Source organism: Esox lucius, chromosome 16, assembly GCF_011004845.1.
Source record: "Esox lucius isolate fEsoLuc1 chromosome 16, fEsoLuc1.pri, whole genome shotgun sequence".
Taxonomy (NCBI): domain Eukaryota; kingdom Metazoa; phylum Chordata; class Actinopteri; order Esociformes; family Esocidae; genus Esox; species Esox lucius.
Window position 1 is genome coordinate 20,624,002 of NC_047584.1, and position 21,423 is coordinate 20,645,424.

Below are 21,423 nucleotides of genomic sequence, written 5' to 3' on the forward strand. Positions count from 1 at the left end.
TACTTTGTGCACCCTCCCCATACAAACAGCTCTTCCTCTGTAATGTTTGATTTGGTGGGAGAACACAAACAATAGATCTGATACTATTCATCTATACAGAATCTGTCCAGATCCTTCAGTCCTCGGGCATTTGTGGCCAAAAAGCTATTTTCTTTCCATCTGACAATAGAACCTAATTTTAAAGACTTAGTGAATCCAAGACTCATCCATGGAAAATGATTTACCTCTCAAACCATTCTCCTCACTAATAGTGGGGGCAAAGTACATCTGGGTCCCTTTCCAGGCAGGTTCGTCACAGCTTCAGTTGATTTAGACTTCTTAATTAATCTCCTAATAGTGAAGATGTGTATATTTTGTTTGTGCATTTTTTCTTATATAGCCATTGATTATTTTTGTTTTTTTTACTTTGACAAGCGTCTTGTGCTGTCTATGTGCTTTGACCTTCCCCATGTTCATTAAAGATGAAGGGCTTTGTGCGTGTGTACAGTATCATTTCATATTTATACGCCAGTGAAACAGGAAGAGTAATTTCTTAGATTCAGATAAACTTAAAAACAATATATACCTATGGGAACGTACTTCTATTAGATTTGGTTCTTAGGAATGTCTAAGAGGGCCTATAATGTTTAGATTCATTCTTCATATTGTCACGGCTTCGGTGGGTGGAACAAGGAGGAGCAGGAGAATGGCGTGGTAGAAGGATATTTATTACTATCCAGTGTAAACACGTATATATGTATCTAGAGACACGAAGCGTCGCACAGCTCTTGCAACATAGTCAGAGACAATCACACACAAAGACAGGGGGAGCAGAGGGAACATATATACCGGGGGAAACAGCGATGATGAACAACAGGTGCACAAAACGGGACACAGGTGAAATGTATGATGAGACGGTGGTGTCAGAAGGCCGGTGACGTCGGCCGCTGGGGCCCGCCCGCTGCAGGGGGAGGTGAACCAGCAGAGGTCGCAGTTGTCACACATATAGCCTTGTTTGCTAATCTTTACCAAGGGGTAAATAAATTATTGATACACAGAAAGGAAATATTAGGGCACAAAGAAACAAAGATAAAGATAGCTTGTTTTTGCTAGTTAATAAGCAAAAGTAGTTGTGGAGGTGTGTGTGCCATTGGTAACACCCTCAGCTACAGGTGGCTCCCTGCTAGAGACCGGGGTTCAAATCTTAATGTGCTCTCTTTATTCGTCTACCTCCAACTTTTCCCCCACCAATTTTAGTTTGTCAATAAAAAATTAAACAATACAGGAGACTGAAACTCCACTCTTCTTAAAAGTAAAATATGTATAGTTCAAATAGTCTCATTATCTCAAGCCTTGTTGTTTCAGTTTTCTTTCTAGCTAGTCTCAAATAAATAAATGTCTGTCCAAAGAAACGTGAGTATTGCGCCTTTTGTGTTGCCATAAATAGCAGGATTTTGCTGCCAATTAAATACAACATAGGAATGTTTTCTTTGTCTGTGATAGGGATTTGCTGAACGGTAGAATGTCTAACTACTTCCGTGATGCTCCACTGGCTTCCACAGCCAACGGAGCGACATGGAAGTTTTATTGGAGTGACCAGTGGATTGTTGATCACCTGACCAACCTGACCCTGGCCAAGCCTCGTTACTTAGTTTGCCTGACAGACCTAGGAAGAGTCTTGGTGGTTATAAACATAATTCCATTTCACAATGTGATCCAGCAATTGTTGTATAAACTTTTCCAGATCAATGCCTAGACATAATTCTACCTTCTAGCTCTACGGAGAGTGCTTTGGACTTCTTGTCATGTTTTTTTCCTGACACACACTGTGAAGTGTGGACAGGAATGTGCCTTTCAAAATCATGTCCCATCAATAGATTTTGTCACAGATGGACTCCAATCAAGTTCTAAAGACATCTCCATGGTGATCAAATTACATAGGATCTTATGTCAATGTGTTGTTTCATGCAAGGGGTCTGAATAATCATGTACATGAGATATTTCAATTGTTAAATTTTTTCCAGTAAACTGGCACAAATGTCTAAAAATTTTTTTTCATTTTACTCACGATGGGGTAATGTGTGTCTTGGTGGATGGCAGAACACATATGTATTCACTTCTAAATTAAGTATAACAACAAAAGGTGGAGAAAATGAAGGGGTCTGAATACTTGTAGATGGGAACAGGTGGGTGCTGACATCATGAGTCGTTGGGCAGAAGCTACAGTAGATCAGTATCACAACCATGTGGACTCTGGACAGTCACATCTATGAGTTAGGCAGAACTAGTCCTAAGGTGTGGTTCCAGGGCTCAAGTCCTCCTTACATCCTACAGAAAACCAGATAAGACAGGACAGACTGACCCTAGTCCCCTTGCACATACGCTACTGCAGCCTAAAAATGTGTAACTGAGATGAGGGGGCACATCTAAGAATAAACCCAGACTTGGACAACCAGGCAGAAAAAAGCTTGTAATTTCTCTGAAATTGAATTCAAACTTTTTTTCCCCAGTTCAGTTCCCTTTACTATACTGACAGCTGGTCAGAATTAAGTCAAATGCAGTTGAATAAAGCCCCACTGAATACCTTTGATACATTTTTCTGCCCTCCTCTATTTGCACTTCTGGTTAGATGCAAACTGCATTCGTAAGTTTAATCTTATCTAATAATTTAAAGCTGTTAGCTGTGTATGAATTCCTACCTTATCAGATGGTCCAGGCCCGCATCTGTATACGGCAGGGATGGGCAACTTGGATGGTGGTGGGGGCCACATAATTTATGTACTGGTCATCAGGGGGCCGCAGATTAACTTGGAGCACACAAACGCAGACACACACACACATGTCCATGTATTTTATGGAATTATTAACAAATGTATTAAAAGTACACCAGTTAAAGTATATCTGGGCAATTTTTAAATATTGATCAGAATGCAGTTTTCCCGCTCTACTCATCTCTCCTGGGATTCAGCACATTTGCTTCCGTGTTGTTAAATGTGTGAACCCTTTGAATGCTAAAGTTTTTTTACTGTTTTCACTCCTTTGATATTTTGGCTTGCACAGAGACTTCCACGCAACATAACAGAGGCCGTAACAAATATGTAACCCTAAGAATAGGTAACCCTTGTTTGTGATTAATCAGAGACACTTCAAATGATGGCAGGTGTATAATGACTTCTATTTAACATGAGTTTGAATGTGATTTGTTAATTCTGAATACAGCCACATCCCCAGTTATAAGAGGGTGTGCACACTTATGCAACCAGGTTATTGTAAGGTTTTCATTTTTTATTTCCCCCCCTTGAAGATTTCAGTTTGTTTTTCAATTGAATTGTTAACATTATAGGTCACATTAAAAGTGGAAAACGTTCTGACATGATTCATCTTTGTCTGATTCTTTTACATCACAAAAACATGGCATTCTAACAGGGGTGTGTAGACTTTTTATATCCACTGTATATATACAGCTCCGGAAAAAATTAAGAGACCACTGCACCTTTTTCTCTCTCTCTTTCTTCCCACTCTCTCCTTATTAGTAACTACAGCCTTTCAATTTGCAGTGGTCTCTTAATTTTTGCCCTTTTGTTCCTCACTCTAACATTCCTTTTCGACTTTTCTAGGAAAGGAATGAAAAAGGTGCAGCTGTCTCTTACTTTTTTCCGGAGCTGTGTGTGTATATATATATATATATATATGTATATTTGTGGACTACAGCTCCGCATTCAACGCTATTTTGCCCACCAAGCTTGTTCCTAAGCTCAGGACCCTGGGACTTAACACCTCCCTTTGCAACTGGATCCTGGACTTCCATACAGGAAGACACCAGGTGCTGAGAATGGGCAACCTCACCTCCTCTGCACTGACCCTGTACACTGGTGCCCACCTCAGGCCATAAGGCTCCACGACCAGCAACACTGATCTATGATCATACTAATTACACATGAACATTCCAGATGCTCTGATGTCTTTTCAGGTACATTCAATGTACATTAGAATATAAGCATATTGCACCCTTATATATGTATAATGTTCAGTGCTTCTACCCATATTGTTCATATTCCCCCTCCTACTCTTTCTAAAATTGCTGCTAGTTTACAGTGCTATTTTTAAATTGCTAACTTTTGGCTTTATATATTTTTCTTAATTCCTACTACATAGATGTCGGGTGCAAAGTCACAAGATTTTAATTGTGCAGGGTGATGCTGTGTTATTTGGTGTATTTGATGAATAAACTTTGAAACTGAAAGTGAAAAGAAAGCAAAAGCAAATCTGCTAAAAGAAAGGCCGGATGCTATTGGCCTATCCACAATGGAACTCAAGGAGCAAACTTCATTACATGTGGCAATTCTTCTGTTAGATAAGTAATACATTTTAACATATAATTGATGGAATGGCATGTCAACTTATCTTTTCAGATTAAGAAGTTTTTTAGATCAGCTGAGTTAAGTGAACAGATAACGTGTGGGGCTTTAAGAGTGAACTGACGTCACACCAGCGACAGGCGAGATTTCTGGGAAAAACGTAATTTTGTGATATAGACATTTCCTTGTAGTGACACTAGGTGGCAGAACTTGCAAAGATATAAGGTGGTGGCCATAGCAACCAAAACCCTTCACTTATAAAATAAACTATGAATACCATCATATTGATTTGTTTTCTCATATCTCATTTCAGTTGTCAAAATATGTCTGCTGGTCTCATAGAAATTCCACATGCTGAAATATAAGGAAACCTTTTTCCATAATCTGTATTTTCTGTGAACTGAGTGCATACTTTGAGGTCAAGTTCCATTGGAACAATCCAGTGGACATTCAAGAATGAAAAGGAAATAACTTTGCCTCAGAGAGTTATAAGAGTTATAAGTTATATGCACACACACACATGGTTGTTTTTGTATCCTTATAGGGACCTAAAACACTACCTTGTCTGAGAAACCCATGTTTCTTATAACTGCTTCTATAAAATTGGGGAAAAGAAAATTGTCCCTGTAAGTCACCTTTTTCTGAGTCATCCAGTTTGGGGACATATTTTTCCCTGTTATATATTTTAGTCAGAAATACACACACATTTTAATAGACAAAAAGAAAATGTTATAACAGCTTTTATGCAGTTTTATACAGTGGATATGAAAAATCGACACACCCCTGTTAAAATGCCAGGTTTTTGTGATGTACAAGAATTAGATAAAGATAAATTATGTCAGAACTTTTTCCACTTTTAATGTGACCTATAATGTTAACAACTCAATTGAAAAACAAACTGAAATCTTCTAGGGGAAAAATGAAAAATAAAAACCTTACAATAACCTGGAGTGCAAAACAAGGCAGAAACACACACTGAAATAAAACACACACACCTAAGTGAGGAACTTTGAAAGTGAGGACATTTAAATCTATTATAATAAGGCGACACACACAGACACACACATTCACAGCTAGCCGAACGTGCTAGCACAAAGCTGGTCTAATTCCCAGTAACAAATTGCAATCCAATCCTTTCCATACTATGAGGGTATGCAAGCCAAGTCACTGAAGTGCTGCCATGATACACTGATTAACCTTACAGCACTGCATAACTCACTGAAAATGCGTTGTAATCCAGTCAATTAGTCAGCATAACAATATGTTAACCTTTTGTATGTTCAAAGTACAGACAACAATGTAATTAACAATGATTAACACAACGTAACACCAATTACAGTCTGTTTCCCTGTGAGGGTTGTGTTTTGCTATCTTAACTGTCCTCCCCATGCATTAACATCTGCGCTGCCTCTCGTCAGTGATATAAGTTTCTCGACAGGGGCCATTGGAGTGGCTTTTGAACCACATCAGCCTCTTAAAACAACACTAGAAAAGAGCGATGGTATTTCATCCTGGATGACTCGCTGGTGAAGTGCACACAGCATTATGTAAAACCACTTCTGTTAACTGATATCCACTGTGGAGTTTATCACTCAAATAAGAGCTGTGCCTGCACAATAGGGATTGACGAGGATCTGAAAGGAGAGAAGATGACTCAAGGGGAGACTATATAGGCTAGGCACTGCATACAGTTGTTGACAAGTGCAAAAAGAACAAAGGGGAACATGAAATCTGAGCAAAGAGTGCATAGAAAGGGCATGTCGGTTCCAAAATGTCGTGTTTAAATGCATCTCGATGACAAGGAAAAATACAGAGCACCCCGAAATCCATAATGACGAGTTAATCCATGCAGCTTTTTGGTAAGGAAAGGGATTTGCTTGCGATATGCTCCCTGCAAAAGCTAAGAAGTTATGCACTAGGCATGGATCAAGAGTACACGTTAATCTGTAACATAGAAAATAGTAAATGTGATCTATCCTGCTGCTGTCATTTAAATAATTTGTGTGTTTTTGTCTGACACCTTGCTTGTTTAGTAGTAGTAGTAGTAGTAGTGGTTTTAGTAATGGTAGGGGTGGTAGTACTAGTTGTAATGGTAATAACAGTGGGTGTAATGGTAGTAGTAGCAGTATTATTAGTATCTAATCAAGCAATAGGGCACCGGGGTCGTGGCCAATATACCACCTCAAAGAGCATTCCAGTGGCACGAATGCCTGGACACAGTGGTTAGCATTGGTATATTTTCAATATATCACACACACCTGAGTTCCCTTATTGCGCTTATAATCTGATTACCAAGGTAACTAGAGCTGTAAAAAGAAACAACACTAGGTACAATAACACTGGCTGTTTATTGTGTACAAATATTCTCATATGCATGCACTTTAAAAATATTCTGAAGCCAAACATTTTCTACTCCAGCAGTGAATGTTAAATCTCAAAAGGAGAAAGGAGGAAATCAACAATTATTTCAGTGCGGTAGGGTTTAACTTTTTGCATTATAAAAATTCCTTCCTCTTGCCTTCTGAAGACTCCTTTTTGTCTTTCATGAAATGTCTTAGAACCCTTGCTTGTAAGAATGGTTTGGAGCCCTTTGAAGTGCAGAATTAGTTGGTGTAAAATTAAAATAAATAAAATTTTATTTCCTATAAAAAATATAAACAATTTAGAAATAAATATCTTCTTTGTTTCAGATAATTCAGAAATAATTCAAAGAAACTATCAAGAAAATATAAATAAATATCAGTAAAAATCTGTCAATAAAATATTTAGAAAAATTGTTATTTGTTATTTTAACATTTGCCCTTACAATTAAATATAACATGCACTCATAGTTTCCCAGTCACATATTAAACTTAGTCCTGGATCAAGCTTAAAGGAATTTAATTGTAATCCTGGATTACAGGCTTAAAGCAGCACTAGGTAGAATTTCATCAGAAAAAAAAACAGAAGTTTTGTCCCCTATAAACATGTTGTGTAAGCTAATGAGACCCTCTAAGATTTGTTTAGCAATACAGACAGCTCTGTGCCAGTAGAATGTCAATTTATAATTTTTGGAGCGTTCCACTACATTCCAGACAATTCTGTTCCAGCTATCCCATTCCAGCCAGTTGCCTTCGGTGTGGCAGGCCTTCCAGCCAATTACCTTCTGTGTGGGGGGCCTTCCTCCTTGGCTTTTTTTGAGAAAGTGCATTTTATCTGGAAGATATATATCGCATAAGTACGCCATAGGGCATGGAGCTTACTGTAAGAAACTATAATGGCAGCTAGAGACCAAGATGACAATCTACCAATTCCTCCCTTGTCTACTACAGAAAACACTTCAAAAACTGTGCATGAAGCGCAAGAAGAATAGCTCTCTATAGGTAGCAACAGTTATTTTTTTTTGGAAAGGGTAATTTTATCATATTATTATTTAGAACTTCATTCTCTATCGGGCGTTGGTGCGGAACCGCTTTCAGACCGGTGAGTAATATCAAAATGATGTCGTTATTTTTACTGAAAATCCTACCTAGTGCAGCTTTATTCTGTGTCAGAAAGTAAAGTTTGAAAGTAATATAAACAACATGGCTAAAAGTACATGCACTGTGACTTAACTCTAATGGAAATGGTATTGACGGCCTCTTAAATTGTTACTGCCTGCAGTGCAGTGACACATGGATTGGGACTGTCATTAGCAAATGATGTTGATGGGCGCAGAGGTCGCTGGGATAGATACTGAACTGTCCATCACTGAGATGACAAGCAAAAGAGAGGGACAGAGAAAGAAATGAGAGAACATTTTTGGTGGAGTCGAAGGGGAGAGAGAGAACTTTAAGGAGCAATACAGAGAAACCAAAGGCTGTAGTTACTACTAGGGAGAGAGTGGGAAGAAAGAGAGAGAGAAGAGACTCAGTGCACCAAACTGTATACTGAGTAAGGTACCTTAGCCTGTTAAGATATACACACTTACATACAGTTAACTCAATTAAATGTTTTTTACGCCGTTGCACAACTTCTGCAATTGTAGATCTTGCAACCACTCAACACTCACTCATCTCACCTGAGATTTCTAACTCATGCCATGCTGCGTTTTGACAACCAAACAGGTAGCGTTGAGCTAGAAGCAAAGGCTTTGGCACACACGGGGGCTGTTTACATTAGGCTACATCTTCTGAGACATATCGAAGATATCGATTATTTTATTATGGAAATGTATAGATTGATTGCTCAAGATGGCCCTTTCTGAGGTAGGGTGCGCCTTATTTTTGATAGGGCCATCCGGAAGTTTGCAAGTGTGAAAACAATTTGGTCAGAACTGTATCAAGTTACTTTGCGGTGCGCATGCATATCGCTACATTTTCCCGCAATTGATTGCCACAATCACTGGGTTAACTTGACAAGTCTATCTAGCGTTTTACTCGTCTGATGTTTGTGCCTAAAGTAGATGCAAGAGCAATTAGCACCTAGTTCAAATTAGCAATTGTAACACTCAGCAGAGAATGGTTTGTAGATGATCAGTTTTGGACAATACCCCCTTCTTCTTGCTCTCCTTAACTTTTACAAAATAAATGTATTTTGTGACAAGCAATTTAACAAGAAGAAATGCTAAGTGTTTTAAACGCCAGCAGTGGGTGGTCATCAAAACACAGCATGAGGTGTTTTAGCGATCCAAGGTAAGATGAGTGCAAATTGTCCGTAAGGTCTACACTTGCCCCAGTGCGCCACGGCCTTTGCAGCGATTTGACATACATTACTGTGATATGTGGTGTGTTCAGCATTGAGGCATGAAATGCCACATTCTTATGTACACAGTACTGAATGTTCTGAGATTCCCACAACTTTGTTTTATGTGTTTCACTTAAAATAAATTACCAATTTCATATCATTAGTCTTGGAAAGGTGATTCTTATCAACGAGAGATTGCACTGGCCTCAAACAATGCCAATGGAGGTTTTCAGCCTTGCATTCTCATCAGAATGTGTTGAAAGCAGGGCCACAGCACAAATAACGCATGGCTGTGCTGTCTTTTGAAGGAAAGTTCTGGAGCATCAGCATTATAAACAGATTAGCGGGATTACAGCCCGAGGAGACAGCAAATGACTGGCTCTATGGCTACAGAGGGTACGGGGAGAATCTAGCCTAGCACAAATGCTAAAGTAAATGTACAGTTAAATCCAGTTTTTACATAAAAACACATACAGAAAAAATAAAACATGGAAACACAGTCAAATAAATGTATGACCATGTGTTATTACATATCATTTTAGGATCAATTCTCCTTCTCCACTGTAAATCCTTGTAAACCTAAGGAATGCACTCTCTAAATGTTCGTGTCTCCTGCTCCGTTCACTCATAGAAGGACATGAGGACAGGGACAACCACCCAGTTGTCCCTGTCCTTGTCATTCTGGTCATGCCTCTGACCTGGATTAGGTTTTATAGACTCTGGACATAACCCAAATGCATTTACTAATTTTTACAACTTGTACTCTTAAAAATGTCACCCCACACAGCCAGAAGAGGAATGTAAAGTTAAAGAGAAGAAAAGGTCCTGTCGACATCATGCTACAGGACCTAAAAGAAAACTGCAAACTGCAGTGTGTGAAAAACTAAAAACAAGGATAAGAAATGGTGTTTGTCAGGGTACTAAACATAGAAATCATTTAATGCCATTATTACATAATGCATTAAAATATGTTCTCAAAAATACCAGTTATTTTGTAATATGGTGTCTGCTTTTTTAAATTATTCATGTAATGTTTCTATGCACTCTTGTTATTTAAAGTATTTATTTGTTTTACATTGTTGGAACAGAATAAAAGAAACTACAACAACCTTAAAAAAACTGTAATCACTCAGCACATAAAAGATACTTAAGAACTGAATATATTAGGAAATAACAGTATGGACACATTTCAAAATTGCTAAATCTAAATGACTTGCGGAGATCTTTCAAATGAATATTCTAGGTAAGGAGTCATAGCAATCTGTCTTGTGGGGTTGTGGACAGTGGGTGGCTGTCACTGAATAATGTATGTCCTCAGAAGGGTGATTACCTGGGCCACCGCTGATGCAGCTAACAGAAAATAACCTGCTGAAATATCAACTCTGCGCTCCCCTGTGACCTTCTAGGAAGTGAAACATGGACATGAGTCTTTACTGTATGGCCGGGGTTCCCAACCTTTCTCACAATTGGAAAATGTCACAGCCCTGTTTTTACTATGATTCATCGACTTATATACACTTATATACAACTTCTTTGTGTCAAAATTGTTGTATCTTAGAAGAACACAATATTTCATTAGTGTTTCATCCAACGTTTGTTAACCAAGTAAAAGCAAAGAATACAACAAAGCTGGTTCAAAATATAATTGTAATATCATGGATAGTCAGTCTGTGCATGCATAGCTTTGTTACCTTTCTCCATCTGGCTAGCTAGTGTGAAAATGTAGCAGAACAAATAATTGTTTATAGAATTAAGAATCAGATTTAGATTTAGTGCATTTGCTTATCAGATCTCTCTGTCTGAATTAAATCATTTTGAAGTTATTATGGCTAGTTAGTGTAATCATGTAGTACAACAAATGGTGGGGTCGTTTATAGAACTAACGATCAAGTGAAATTGTTGTTGTCAAACTTAAACTGTAATTGGAAAAAGTTATTTCTACTGGTAAACTAGTAACTGCAGTAGTATAGCCTTTAAATTACATCAGTGTTTACAGTGTAGTTACATGTAGTCTACTTGTCAAATGGAAATGATAATTGGAAATAACTATTTCTACTGGTAAATGTGTGTTAATGTTATAGTTCGTTGGCATGGTATAAGTGGGATAAATGCAAATTTGCTGTTTACCAGTGCAGTCTGTTGTTGTAGTTACTTATATTGGGTTCATTGGATGCTGAACCAGGCAAACAAAACAGGTGAGAGCACTTTTCTGCATTTGCTTGTAATTAGTAAAGTCAGGCACATAACACGCTATGTGCATGAACAATGTTTTTAAAACATGTCTTTTTCATCTAAATGAATTATTGAATTCTGCAATTGCAATTTTGTTAAAGAAATTGTATGATCACATTGTATGATTTTTAAGTAATTCATTTGCATTTTATTGCATGACATAAGTATTTGATACATCATAAAAGCAGAACTTAATATTTGGTACAGAAACCTTTGTTTGCAATGACAGAGATCATACGTTTCCTGTAGTTCTTGACCAGGTTTGCACACACTGCAGCAGGGATTTTGGCCCACTCCTCCATACAGACCTTCTCCAGATCCTTCAGGTTTCGGGGCCGTCACTGGGCAATACAGACTTTCAGCTCCCTCCAAAGATTTTCTATTGGGTTCAGGTCTGGAGACTGGCTACTCCAGGACCTTGGGATGCTTCTTACGGAGCCACTCCTTAGTTGCCCTGGCTGTGTGTTTCGGGTCGTGGCTGGAAAACCCAGCCATGACCAATCTTCAATGCTCTTACTGAAGGAAGGAGGATGTTGGCCAAGATCTCGCGATACATGGCCCCATCCATCCTCCCCTCAATACGATGCAGTCGTCCTGTCCCCTTTTGGGGAAAAGCATCCCCAAAGAATGATGTTTCCACCTCCATGCTTCACGGTTGGGATGGTGTTCTTGGGGTTGTTCTCATCCTTCTTCTTCCTCCAAACACAGCAAGTGGAGTTTAGACCAAAAAGCTCTATTTTTGTCTCATCAGACCACATGACCTTCTCCCATTCCTCCTCTGGATCATCCAGATGGTCATTGGCAAACTTCAGACGGGCCTGGACATGCGCTGGCTTGAGCAGGGGGCCCTTGTGTGTGCTGCAAAATTTTAATCCATGATGGCGTAGTGTGTTACTAATGGTTTTCTTTGAGACTTTGGTCCCAGCTCTCTTCAGGTCATTGACCAGGTCCTGCCGTGTGGTTCTGGGCTGATCCTTCACCTTTCCTCATGATCATTGATGCCCCACGATGTGAGATCTTGCATGGAGCCCCAGACCGAGAGAGATTGACCGTCATCTTGAACTTCTTCCATTTTCTAATAATTGTGCCAACAGTTGTTGCATTCTCACCAAGCTGCTTGCCTATTGTCCTGTAGCCCATCCCAGCCTTGTGCAGTTCTACAATTTTATCCCTGATGTCCTTACACAGCTCTCTGGTCTTGGCCATTGTGGAGAGGTTGGAGTCTGTTTGATTGAGTGTGTGGACAGGTGTCTTTTATACAGGTAACGAGTTCAAACAGGTGCAGTTAATACAGGTAATGAGTGGAGAAAAGGAGGGCTTCTTAAAGAAAAACTAACAGGTCTGTGAGGGCCGGAATTCCTACTGGTTTGTAGGTGATCAAATACTTACAGAATTGAATAAAAACTTTATTTATACTTATATATAGGTATAGGTGTGTGAGATAAACCCACACGCCTCAACGTCACACTTCATTTAGGGTTTAGAAAAATGGGTAGCATTTGGAATTGTTCATGATAAATGTCATTGTTAAAATAAGGAGAGATAAATAGGCTCACCTTATCGTAAACACCGTAAACAAAAGAGACTTTTAACTGGCAATCAGGGATAAATGCTAGAGAGCTTCCCTAGATCTGATTCCATTTAAATGAATGGCTTTCCTATATAATATGTTGCCCAGGGCAGTGTGAGGAGCAGCCCCGTCATCACAGCTGAGGATTTTAATACATCACATATACACACACATATACATTCACAGATGTGTACTCTTCCAGGCTGCACCATTCAGGGAGAAGCCATGTTATGATGTTAACAAATAGCTTTTGCAGGGGTACTAGACAACAAGACATGCAGCATATCCTTCACCATCTTTGCCATTTAAGGACCAGCTCCACCTTTTCCTTCTGATCTCTCTGTGCCACAAACATTGCCTTTGAATAGTGAAGTGTATAGTGAACTCCAACTGAATTCTACTGTCGTAACTGCAAGTAGTTGCGGCTATTACGAAAGGTAATGGTATGGGTAGGGGGAGAATATGGAAAACGCTGGCACTGGTAATGTAAACATTTCCTTTTCATCTGTATAATTAGAGTATGTCCTAATCAAAGCAACAGCTGGCAAGATCATTGAGAGAGAGACACAGATACAAAGAAAGTATCAATATCATGGGAGCTTCACAGGAGAAACTGTAGGCTAATATCAAAATCTCCCAACAGGTGAATCAGTGATGAATTTACTGTGACTGGAACATGTAGCTCCACTGCTTCAAGAAAAGCTGGATTCCACAGAAACAATGTAATGGCAAAGGTTTGAAGATAAGATTCCCACAATCTCTGTTGACAGACAGCGGCAGCTCTGTGACTACAACAATAAGGAAGTGGTCAAAGAAAAAAGACAGACACCTTTCTCTTTGAAGTGAAAAGGAAAAACACACTTGGGCACCTGTCAATACATATGCCAACAATCTCGTTAGGCACCCAGCAGAGTGGGACTTGGTTCTGTAATTAAATTGATCCAATTAAAATCCCACTGATAGGAGTTCATATTCTCAGCTGTAACAAGCACTCTAGGGACCTTCAACCCAGAGACAAGTGGATGAAAGTAAATGAAGCTGTACACGTTTCTGTTTTGTTGTAGTTTTTACCTGTGCCAGTTTGGCACCTGATGTTTAGGATGCCCAAAAACAGCACTCTGCAAATTACTGAAGCGATGGGTCACAGGTTCACTTCCCAAGCAGGCACCAGCTGCCAGGTGCTCTGTCGCTGGCACAGCAACTCAAACACAGCCCCTGGGGTTCAGTGTTATTTATTTTAACGCACACAATACACAATTACAGACAGAGCCCCACACAGACACACACACACACTGACAGACAGACACCAAGAAAGTCACCTTGAAAACTTTTTCTGCCTGTCTGACCTAGTTTAACATGCTTCTCTCATCTCCAGGTTAGCTAGTCTGCCATTACCTAATAAGAAACCATCCTGCAGCCCTGTCAGATCCAGCCTCATCTGTGGAATGCAATCTCAGCCTGCTTCTCTAGCCCTGCTGAGAGCCGATGAAGGCAGAGATAGAGTAGTTGAAGCTGCCAGAATGATCCCTCACTGGTATCCAATCATCCGCCCTCAGCCTGTCTCTCACACACTTCCGACACCTACACACACACGATCATCTGCTCTTATACATCCCCTACCCCAACGCAAACCCATCTGCTTTGACAACTAAAAACAACACTTTGAGTATGACACCCGATAGCCCAGTAAACATACACTTCACTCTCTGCTCTGATACCATCCCCCTCCCACACATCAGCTCAACCTAAAGGGTGTCCAGAGACATTCTGTAAAAATCCGGAAAAAATATTTTAGATGAATGTTAAGCTACGGAAAGATCGGGAGACTGCAGGGAAGCCTTTTACAAGAGTCACCCTTCTCTGAGCATTTCTTAGCTTAAAGAAAAGGAATCCAATTAAAGAAATTGTCCATTAAAATCTTTATTTTTGACAGGATGCACCAAACCATTATTTAGAGACAAGAGTCATTGTTTTCACTTAGAATGTGCTTTTATTTCCTGTAATCCTTCCATGACAATCCTCCAAACACTGCACTTAACCACACTCCTTTGCTCCACATAGCAAAATACATTGCTGTGGATGGAGGGATTGTTAAGCAGCAATTTCCAGGACATTGAACATTCTAAATGGGCTTTGATCATTTGGTGTGAAATCACCCATAAGTTTCAACAACACTAAAAAATTTAAAACACTACAAATAGTGTGGTGTATTTTCAGTGAAAACACTACACATAGTAAAAGACCTACCACAATATCAGGCTCCCCAATGCAGCATGAACTCTCTCCAAGGGAATTTTTTGGCAAATGTTGCCTAAACATGGAAAAACTATCAGACAAGGTGACACTGGATTGTTGGACAGGACAGAGACCCTACTATAAAAGAACAGCTTGTTCTCTTTCTTCCAGCCTCATGGATGGCTTTTCCAGACTATGGACATTTAAGCATCCCATGCAGCCTGCCAAAACCCCATATACACAGAGTACACCTTGCACTTACGAACTTGAGATCGCTGGGTGTCCTCCAAACTCAGTGGGGGTCCATCAACTCACATTTGATCCGGTGTGCTGTATTGGTCTGGCCTGCTGTGTCGTGTGCATGTGTACTCCTGTAGCATCAATTTGGTTCCTGACAAATGTTATGTCTTTCCCACTTTATTTCCTGTTAATAAAGCATACATTATATATCTTGAAATCTGGTTGTGTACCAGCATTGGTACCAGCATTGGTGTGATTATGTCAGGAGAGAGGCAGCACCATGGTTCCAACTCACCAGGTCTTGGAAAGATAAGTCTGTGAATAGACTGCCTGTGTTTTGAGAGTTTATTCTATGCTTTCATTGATTTAAGTGCTGTTTCATGTTAGGCTTTGTTCCCTGAGCAGGCTAGGCTCCTTGGGACCTTATGTGAAGAAGCTTGAATTGTTGAAAGATAGCTAAGAGACTATAACATCTCAACACCTCCCATCTGAGTGGCTGGAGCTTGTTGGTGAAGTGTTTTACGACTTTCCCCAGGAGAGCACTGCATATGAAAGCTTGAATGTTCATCTCTCATCAACAAGTTTTTGGAACAGACCTCATAGCTAATAAAAGAAGTGATTTACAGAGTCTGGTTAACATGCTGGCCTGCCTTAACCTGGAGGGAAATTTAATCTAATACCGCCAAGGGCAAACTTTGTATTATGTATATAACCCTTGTTCTGTGAAGGAAAGAAGTAAAACAATGCTTCTTCACCCATACACAGCCTAAAAGTAAAATCCAGTTACGCCTTCCAGGTGATAAAATCAAGGCTTCACCCTTACCATATTGATTCAGGTTTGTGCCAAACTTGTCATACCTCCTTCAGAAAATCAGTTGTGAACACATTTCCGTAGGTCAACGATCTGTGCTGACACAGTGTAGACTCACATTAGCAATCCACCGCACCGTGAACAAGGGGTGCTGTAGCCCCCCCCCCCCCCCCCCCCCCCCATTTTGTAGCCTCTTCAGCCCTGTAGTCTCATCACCCAGAAGATGCTCAAATTGCTTAGTTTTTCTCAGTCGCTTTGGTACAATTCTTGATATTACTTGTACAAACTCCAAATCATCTAGTCACTTGTGCACATCATTAAAGCAATTTCTTATTCCTTTGAACAAATTGCAATTGCTTTTGTACATATTGCAATTGATAATGTACAAGTGTCAGCTTTATTCCACATTTTCAGTTGCTCATGTCATGTTGATCAAAATATAGTAGATGGTTCTCTGTTGAATAGTCTGACCCCTCAAAACATCTAGGCATTAGTTCCTTGCATAAGCCATTACATGCAAAATTTTAACTATTTGTCATAAACTGTTCAATTCAGGAGTTCTTTTCAGCATGGAGGTGGAAGGTGTACGATCATCAGCCACACATACAGGTGACCCTGCTGGCTGCAATGGATGCAGCATGTGAGGACATCACAGTAGATGCCTGCAGAGGATGGATAAGGCATTCCAAAATATTCTTTCCCCCGTTGCATTACATGGGAAAATACGCGGTGTGATGTGGATGAGAATATGTGGGCCGACAGACAGGAACGTCTGGATGTGTAGAGACAGCACTAAAACAGTACTGTGGGCAAAGTTGTACCTTAGGGGTGTTTCCTGTGTTTCTTTCTAATTTATATGTTTTTCCTTTGTGCCCCTTGTCTTTTTCTTACTGTAAATTATTTTCTTTTTTTCTTTCATAAAGTAGTACTAGTAAAAATCCTGTCCAGTCTCTTTCAATCAATAACCCACATATAGTAATATGTAAATAGTACTGTTTAAATGTACAGTATATTTGCCATAGAAGTACAGCCTTGTGCATTTTCAATACAATAACTGTCATCCAAACTGTAGCCTTTTACATCAGGTAATACTGTTTAAGTACACAGTTACATTGACAACATGCCTAAACATTTTGACGACCTTATTCGTGAATAATGACTCAATGACATGATCATTGGCAGGAATAATTACTTTTGAGAGATGTACTAAGGATTTTTGTGACTGACTAGCTTTAGAAACATATCTTTTGTATATTGCAGTTTGTACAAATTGTTCTGAGAAATGCACTTATTATTTTGCACATGTTAGGGATGATGTGAAAAATGCAACAAAGCACCTGAGAAAAACTGTATTGTTCAATAGTCCCCACAGTAACCCCACAGTAACCCCACAGTAACGGATAGTCTTATAGTGTCCCTAACCCTGTTCCTTCCTTTTGCGATTCACGCTGCGGAAACAGAGGGCACCATTACGAAACAAAAATGGTGTACTGCTGACATATTTCTTTAGCATCCCCTGATCAAAACATCGTCCTGTGGCTATGGAAGGACCGTGTTCCTGCTTTCCTGTTGGTACGTGCCACTGCTGTCCTTTTGTCGGCCCACATCTGTACTGTAGAATAGTGTTGGTTGGCCTTATTTATGGACAAATCCCAAGTAGCTCAGGGTAAATAATGTGCTACATGCTTTGCGCTGCAGACAATCTCCCCCTTATTTACTGTAAACCTCACCGAGCTCCATACTCCACAAGAGACATGTGTCTCGACAAATGGACATGGGTTTTGACAACTGGACATGCGTCTTGACAACTGGACAAGTGTTTTGATGACTGGACATGTGTTTTGATGACTGTATGATGTGACTCTGCACATGGGAGTGTCGTGCAACAGCAGTACTGCAGAACTGTCTGCATCCATAAGGAGAATATAGCAATCATACAGGCTATCCTCAACAAACAGAGGCAGTCGTGGAAGTGTGCTATAACCTAAACCTGAAACTAGGCTAGGGCGAGGTTCTGCATATGGAAAACATTTCCAGTTCTGTACTGAGGCCCAATTGAGACTCAAGGACAGAATGAGATGGAGTCAAACAGGTCTTTTCCAAGTTCAGTCCCAGGAAATGAATGTTGGATGGGAAAACTGAGGTGTGAGTTAACACTTGTTGGTTTAACTCTGGTCTTTCCTTACTGGGCAAATGGCCCATCCCACCCCAACAACATGGAATTCAAGGCTTTTGTTCCAAACTGTTCTTACTCAAAAATTACAATATCAGCATTTACTATTTACAACAACTTTTTTACACCTAAGATAATCTAAACAGTTTTGTCATTGCTCCATATCAGAGCTGTCTCAGAAACCAGAAATAACATTGATTTGCTCCTCATCTTTGTTAATGTAGTGTGGATGGTGTGTTTGCTGAAGCAAACAGCAATACTGACATAAAAATAAACAGCTGATGTGAGTGGTGACAGCAAAACGCTGTCATGTCATTGATTGGTATGGAATGGAGTGCATTTCTAAAATGACAAAGCATGAGATACATTTTTCACTTTCAGTTCACATGACCTCTTTGGCATGATGAAATCTTAGCTAATGAAATCATCTGCTCTTTGAGGGAGTGTGTGTGTACCAGCAACGTGCACAGGTAGGGCTCAACCTGTGCAAAACACCTGCCCCTTTTGCTCCATAGGGCCCCTTTTCCCATTAAAGTGTGTCAGTCACTCCGACGTTCACGTGTCCTCTGTCTACGTAACGCTCGTCACTCACTCTGATGTTCACGTGTCCTCTGTCTACGTAACGCTCATCACTCGCTCTGATGTTCACGTGTCCTCTGTCTACGTAACGCTCGTCACTCACTCTGACGTTCACGCGTCACTCACTCTGACGTTCACGTGTCCTCTGTCTACGTAACGCTCGTCACTCACTCTGATGTTCACGTGTCCTCTGTCTACGTAATGCTCGTCACTCACTCTGATGTTCACGTGTCCTCTGTCTACGTAACGCTCGTCACTCGCTCTGATGTTCACGTGTCCTCTGTCTACGTAACGCTCGTCACTTGCTCTGACAGTCTCGCAGTATGTGTAAAATATAAAGGGGTTCGAATACGAATGCATTGTAAGTATACCATGCAGAAATAATACAAGTTAAAATCACTTTTTGTGCGCCCACAGTACGAACTACACTGTTCATTAAAATGAATTGTCCAAGTTGAGTTGGTTGCATTAATGCCCAAATTTTGATGTACCTGGTGGGAATCGCTGCACTACAAACAATGGCTAAGGGTTACGATTTGTAAATACTCCGGTATGGTTGAGGTTTAAGTTAAGGTTAGAAAACCCAAATATCAGTGTTGTCCGTGTAAATATCAGTGTTAGTGTACACGTGTTTGTCCTTAAAAAACACAGTTGGTGTTGTGTGTGCTGCCAAGGTACAGAGCTACAGAGAGACAGTGGCTGAGGAATGAAGCAGAAATTGCCATTGCTATTTTTATCTAGCTCCACTGCCACAGGGGAACAGCCACCATATGCATCAAAGCGGGCAGAGGAGTTGGCGAGTGCCTTGCAATCCTCCCACAAACCAACCATCAATCAGACCCCTATGAGAGCTGAGCATTTACAACCAGCCAAACAGTCCAAAGGCTTGTGCCAAACCAGGGGGTGGGTCGCGGGGGTGAGCCAGGACAAACACACCCATTGGTCTTGAAGTGCCCTAGTTCATAGCTACTAACTTTTCTCAAAGCCTGTGCTGCAGCTGTGAAGGTCTTGGTGGTGTCTCGGAAATGAGTGTATGGTAAATAAAAGGTTACTATTTGGGTCCAGTGTGCTCACAGGTACGCAGATAACCATACACACGAACACACACAAATTTTGCTGTGTTACAATACTCAGACTATTCCTTGTAGGCATTAGCCTAATCCTAACCTCAAATCCTAATTCTAATCTTAGCCCTAATTGTAACTTTTTTTTAACACTATTGGCACAGAGTTTTGTTACACAGATTTAGTCAAATCTGTACCCACACAAACAGCAGTTCTACATTCACCCCTCACCACAGAGCCTGAACCAAACACAACCAAACAACATCCTACCATTTCTATTGCTCTCCATATCTAGTTCTCATCACTAGTCTGCATAAAACCAGTGAACACTATTCTGTCTGCCTCCCCTGAATCGTCCATACTCCCATCCAGTCGTCCTCATCCCATCCTTATCCACTGCCTTTGGGTCCCCACAGCTTTACGCATAGGCTATTTATATCCCTCTGCTACTATAAATAGGTCCATCACCCGCCCCCTGGTGCATGGCTGGCACCCCGCATCTCCTCTGCAGGACAGAGCTGCATTGCGCTGAGCTGGCAGTGCTGCGCACATACACCCCCTAGTAGAAAAGGACAAATGTTTAAAGCAGGGGGTAGCAGATCTATTTTAACCCAAAATAACAGGGACAGAGAGAACAGAGCAGAGATTTCAGAAACAGAAAAAGGTTTGTGATAGAACATTATTGTCTCTCCCAGGCATCTCAAGACACAGAGACAGACAGACAGAACCCAACCATTTCCTCAACCTCATATATGAAAGAACTCAGCTATTCTCAGTTCTTTAGTCTGTCTTTCCTCTCCTGTTGTGGACAGAAAAAAAAGAAACATGCCTTGCGGGTCAATTCACTTGGGATCTGTTCATAAGCTTTGTCTTACGTTTAAGTCATTTAGCAGATGCTTTTTTCCAGATCAACTTAGTACATACACTGCTGTTCAAAAGTTTGGGGTCACTTAGAAATGTCCATGTTTTTGAAAGAAAAGCCGTTTTAATTCATAAAAATAAGGTGCCACTTCATTTTTGACTTTGAGACTGGTGTTTTACGGGTATTCTTTAATGAAGCTGCCAGTTGAGGACCCATGAGGTGTCTGTTTCACAATCTACGCACTCTAATGTATTTGTCCTCCTGCTTGGTTGTGAGCCAGGGCCTCCCACTACTCTTTACAGTTAGGTCAGGAAATATTTGGACACTGACCCAATTTTCATAATTTTGGCTCTGTATGCCACCACAATGGATTTGAAATGAAACAACTGAGATGCCATTGAAGTGCAGACATTCAGCTTTAATTCAAGGGGTTGAACAAAAATATAGGGGGTTGCTTTCGCAGTATGTTTTGGATCATTGTTCATCTGTGAAGTGAAGCGCCATCCAATCAATTTGCAGAAATTGGCTGAATCTGAGGAGACAATATATCCCTATACACTTCAGAATTCATCCGGGTGCTTCCATACTTTTTTCTTCCCATCATTCTGGTACCGGT